Source organism: Ruditapes philippinarum, unplaced genomic scaffold (genome assembly GCF_026571515.1).
Source record: "Ruditapes philippinarum isolate M1 unplaced genomic scaffold, ASM2657151v2 ctg900_1_1_1_1, whole genome shotgun sequence".
In the NCBI taxonomy this organism is placed as follows: domain Eukaryota; kingdom Metazoa; phylum Mollusca; class Bivalvia; order Venerida; family Veneridae; genus Ruditapes; species Ruditapes philippinarum.
In genome coordinates, this window is record NW_026861770.1 from 282488 (window position 1) to 288906 (window position 6419).

Consider the following 6419-nt stretch of genomic DNA (forward strand, 5'->3'; position numbering starts at 1 on the left):
TTAGATTTAGTTGACAATTTCAGATCATCACAGTATTTTTGTTCGGGGTAATAAAATAAATAACACATGGGTTTGTGAGTAACAGTAAAAATATCATCCCTCGTAAAAATACTGTTACCCTCGGCTACGCCTCGGGTAACAGTATTTTCCTTGGGATGATATTTTTACTGTTACCCACAAACCCATGTGTTATTTATATACTGTTACATAGGTAACAGTTATTGTATTTTTTTTAGTCAAAATCTGAAGAAGGAAAATACATGTTATAGAAACATGTTGTTTTTTGACATTTCGCATGGCCCTTTGCAGTTACACGCGTGGAAAGGACGTTCAATAAATACTAACAAAAAATACCATTATATGGTTATTTGGCCGCATAGAATAATAAAAAATATCTTAAATGTTGAAAAAAAAAATTCGACACAACCGTTATATAAAAATAGTATCGTCATGATTAAATCTAGTAGCGTTTTTATTTTCTTTTATAAAGTGACATGTCTCATACTATATTAAGTAATATAAACTTTCTTCATACATTTCAAATTTATAAGCACACAAACTAATAATTAAACGTCAACATTTTTTTTATGATTTGACTTTAAATTACGAAAATAAATGCTTTTTAAAATGCAGTAAATGAAGTCTTCTGTACTAACTTTTTTCTACCTTAACTCTTACTTAAAATACGATTTATGTCCTAGATTAAAGACATTAAACACTCCAAAATAAAGATGCAGTCTAAGTTTAAGTTTTTTTTGTGTGTCCTGCATTTTAAATGCAAAAACAGCGTTCAGGCCCATAGCATAAAATGTTTGCTTTTTTCGTTTAAAAGAATGACGTATAATTTTACGATACTAGCGAGGGTAGCGGAGGATTTATTTCATATGCCTGCTTTATCCCTTAGTGTTTCTTTACGTCTAACTTATGTATAGTATCAGTCAGCATAAATAAAGTTTTATCTGTCAGGCACGACTCCGCGCCACAAACGAAATGGAATTATTGCTGAGTTAACAAACACTGACTAACTTACAGAATCGTTACGCAGGGCGACTATAACATTAAATGCAAAGTTGGTGCTGAATAAATGAGTTGAATGTATAAAAGAATTTATAAAATGGAACGAATTAATTGAATAAAATATAATTTTAACCACTGGTCATGAAAAAAACAGTTTTTCTACTAAAAACAATACCCAAGTATCAACAAATACAATGAGCATTCTATAACAAAATGATATTCGTCTTCAAGAGAATTGCATATTGAACATTTTCCATCTTCTTGGGATTGTGCCCACCATTTCAGCTTCTACTTGATATATCAATGCATCAAGAAAACCTATTGAACAGAGCATATCTTTTAACAGGGAATGCCAATTTTGCCTATTTTCATGCTGTTCAAAATCATCATTTAACAAATAGTAAATAATGAAAATAATGACACGAGTTTATCGAACAATTCTTATTTATGTTTTGTTGTAAATAAGTAAATTTGCATAACGAAACCTAGATGGTGAATAATCGGAAGTTAAGAGGTTGAAACGTCGGGGGTACGGTGATGAAAAGTCGAAAAAGGGAAATCAAGATGGTGAAAATTCGATATTATTACTGTGAGTTTGGCCTTTCATCAACGTGCGTTGTTTCGTTATTTCGAAATTTCAGAATCGTATTTTCTACTTGTGCTATCGTTATGTCGACTTCCCATCATTGACTTGAATTGTGTCCATCGTATTTGCACAGAGATCATAGCAATGGATGACAACGATATTTTTTACGAAGGATATAATAAAAAAAGTAATAATAATGTTCATGGAATAGTCTTATACATCAAAGATTCGCTATTCTACAAACGCCGTTTTGGTCTCGAACCAAGATATATTGTATGTCTATAGGTTGAGATTATATTTTCCCAAACAGAACAATATTCTGTTCGGTGTTTTCTATCGACCCCAATGCAGATGCACTTTACACAACAATTACCGAGGATTCTGTTAACATGGCATTAGACTCAAATATAGCAGACATCATCTTGATCACTGCAAACGGCCTTTCAACGCATTTTGTTTAAGATTGTCTTTAACTGTCTTCATAAAAATGACGTTATATCTCCTTTAAACCTGGTGATTCAACTGTGAATCAACACACTTTTCTTGACAATTCTTTTTGTTAGGAACTTGATGATAGTTTTGAGATACGCGTCGTGTTCTTTGACATAAGCAAGGCTTTTGATAAAGTATCGCACACAGTTCTCCTGCTTAAGTTACTAGGCGCTGGTATTCAAAGACCTCTTCTTGATTGGTTTTCAAACTATCTTTCAAACAGACGTCAATCTGTGATTTTCCTGGTGCTAAATCTTATTGCTCTTCTATCAAAGCTGGAGTCCCTCAGGTAAGATCTTGGGTCCACTTCTTTTTTTAGTTTATATAAATGATATTGTTGTAGACCTACAGTCTTTTCTAAGTCTTTTCACTGATGATACCAACAAAATGTCCAAAGTTTTTATGCAGTGTTATTAGTAAATGGCAAATATACAATGCACGTCTACAAACTGAATGTTGTTCTCTCAACTACATGCATATCCCTTATTCAGAAAAAAATATACTATTACAATCATTTTTCATCACTATATATAATGTAAGCAATTATATGTAAAATATGTTTGAGTTAAAATGTTTGAAATAAGATATGTTTAAACTAACAATTTAACATAAAACATACTTGTGAAACAAATTAATTATATTTTAAGAAAACGTGATCTGAATGTAATTACATACATGTTAAATTACACATTCATTGGGATTTAAATGGTTCACAAATATATGTACCTCTGGTGATGATAATTTGTGTTCATGTTATTGCTATATATCAGTCCTGTGATTATTGATAAAATATTTCAACTGACTGTCTTAATGTCTAAAATACCATTTTGCGAAAAATCTTTCGGGATTTAAGCATCTTTTTGCAAGTCACTTCTGTCTTTGATTATCATGGTAAAATAGAACAAAACTTTCTCTTTTTCCTTTTATCACCACTTTAAATTCAAATGAGTCTTCCTTTTTTAAAGTAGGAATATTTATTGTCTTTATAAAATGTTATTACATTTATACATAACAGATGTTTATTTAAGTAACTATAAACAAGAAACTTTCTTCAGACCAAGATATCAGACAGTCACTAGCATATCAAGCATTATATTATTTATGAAACTTCGTGACACTGATAATGTGCTATGTGATGCTAGGATTAACCGACCTTTTATTACTGAGGTCTTTAATACTTTATAATAAGGGAGTCTGAGGGATGTTTCATGGTGTAAATTGTTACCCAAGAAGGCGGAACAACATCTTGGCAACAGAATGTTGGTCGGCCGTAAGCGGGATTGAAGACGACCTGTAAATAGATTCTAACAGGCTAATAACTGTAAAGTCAGTGAGCGTGTTTAGAGTATGCAAATAGGGCTAATCATCTTGCAATGATTTTATCACACTGTAATACTGATATGAAAAAGAATGTTTTATTCAGTCTCATGTTAATGCCATTATTGTAATCAAAGAACGTGTGATTAAAATGGCTTATTATTGTGAACACTTCTATCAGCAAGAAAAAATATATATAAAAAAAAACAGAAAAAGTAATCTGTTGGGAACAGAAAAATATATAATGTCACTGTTGGTGTTATTTAAGAAATAATTTATCCCAAACTGTGATTTTATTGCTCAATAATATCACTGTTTAGAGTTTGGATGCGGGGAATTATATCACGAGGGCTACGCCCTCGTGATATAATGATGCGCATCCGAACGACAAACAGTGATGTTATCAAGCAATAAAATCACCGATTTGGATATATTATTTCGATTCTAACACGACATCAACAATTAAATGCTGCCGTACATGATAATTAGCTAAATTGCGCCTGATTTGTTTCCGTACTTATTGTAAGCATTTTTACTTTCACATTTTTAGAAGTCACGTGTATAATGATTACGTCACATGTCTAAATATTAAACGTCAAACAGTGATTTTATAGCAAAATAACACACACTTTCGGTTCTTCTATGTTCAATAGGGAAAAATGTGGGTGGTGTTTGAATTAAAGGCAAAACAGTCATGCAATTCTTAGAAATATTGATCAACTTGTGAGTTTCTTACATGTTCTGATAAAATATTTGAAAACAAATGTTCAGTTCATAAAATACATTGTTGTTATAAACACTTTATTTTATTTTTACATTTACAATCAGTGACACACACCTGATATCACGGGGGTTAAATAACAATCCCTTTGTAGATATTTGTAACTCTCCTGTATGTAATACTTACCATACGAAGAAAAGTTATACATTATAGTATTTACAGACCATGGTGGTGATTAAAAAAAACAATTGTATTTTGTACTGCATATCTCAGCTTTCTGATACATTTGATCAGTTTAACCTTTAATTTTTAGGGGTTTCTTTGGTTAATTTTAGCGTGATTATCAATGTGAACATTTGTGCCAAATTATTTCAAGATCCCTTGATCAATGAAAAAGTTATTGACCGGACACAAAATATTGTCTGTATGTTTATCTTTGACCTTCAACTGTGATCTTAACCTTGGTGGTAGGTGACTGGGTTTTATATATGACACTTTGTTTCACTATACAATGGATAACAATATTATGAACCGGACACGACATATACCATAAAATAGACATTGTTGACCTTTAATCACCAAGCGTGACATTGACCTTGCAGTTAGGAATCAGGTTGTTGCATATGACACATCTTCTTATTATAACAAACATTTATGCCAATGTATTTCAAATTCCTTTGATTATTGGCATAGTTACGGACCGGACACGAAAATGTGACGCATGGACAGACGGATGGACAGAGGGACTTACAGACGGAACCATATCTATGTCTGCCTTTTTTCTTCGAACAGTCGGGGGAAAATAACAAAACATATTAATAAAGCTATCTATATAAAAGTCAATAATAATTATTCAGTGTGTCTGTTTGAATTCACGTAAACTTTTACAGAGTTATATTTAAACAGTTTCTATATGTGTGTAGTATACCATTCTTCATTTTTGTTTTAAAATGTGTAAATTTTGTTTAATAAGCAGTGATTTAGAAACGTTATGCATTGTAGTAATTATAAAATAATATAAGAATTAATCTTCGCTGAAAAAAACGTAATTGCGAGAAATTAAAGGTTTGGACTGTGCTTATCACAAATGACATATTCCCTAATAGTGTCTTGTTTCCATACTTGACATAATCAACGGCGAATGTTTTATATAACAACTTTTCTCTTTTGAGTTTTCCGAATAACGAAACGATACGAATTAGCCATATCATTTTGATTGATAACTTTTACTTACCTAAAATGGCTACAAATCATTATTGGATAAACGATGGGACTTACTTTAGTTTCTTTTGTTATAAATGTCATATCTGTGTATTAAAGCCATGATACAGGGTGACATTTACAATATTCGATTTTATAATGAAAAATTGCAAACTTTAGATTGTCTTTGCAAGACTGCATGGCACAGGTACATTTTGAGGTTAAAATTGGTCCCTGCAGTGATAAAACTTAAAACGTTTTTCTATTTTCAGTTTGACTTCTTGTAAAATGTACAGAGAAGAACTGAATATAAGAAGAATTTTCAGTGGTCTTTTTAAAATAACAAATGAAACTTTGGAATATCATAGGTCATTTTTATATGAAATATATATAAAAGTTCTTGTCATTTAAATTAAATCGGAAAGGATAGTTCTTGCCATTATGAAATAAATTGTAAATTATAGTTCTAAAATAAAATTGGACGGGATAGTTCTTTAACGTTATAGTTGTTCAATTAATATAAAGTTTATATTTTGTTTATATAATTTTGCATATTAAGTATTTATAAGTTTTACTTCGATCAAGTATCTTTTTTAAAAGATTTTTCTTATTAAAAATAAATTGATATATACACTTGCTTACTATCTATGATGGGTCCTCCTTTTTATGACAACATTCCCTGTAGCTTCGGTATGAGCGTTAACTGTGCTCTCGCACGGATACGTTTCCCATTATGACATTTAGGATGCCATGTATGTACTGTTAAGAAATACATTCTGTTTTGGGCAGGTTATAGGAGAAAGTCTTTTTAATTAACAAAGAAAAAAAAGCAAAATTTTATAACTTTGATATTTTCAGAGAAAATTGTTCTAAACATTTTCCAGTTTAAGGACATTATGAATACTGTACAGACCATACATAAATTGTTAATAATGCTGAACAGAACAAAACAGAAACCGTTTACAATTATATATATATTAATATAAATCACAATATCAGATCTAAAAAATGTCCGTTTCAATTAAATATGATGATGAATTATTAACAAGTTAACTACTATATTTAAGTAAGTTTCATGAGGCATCG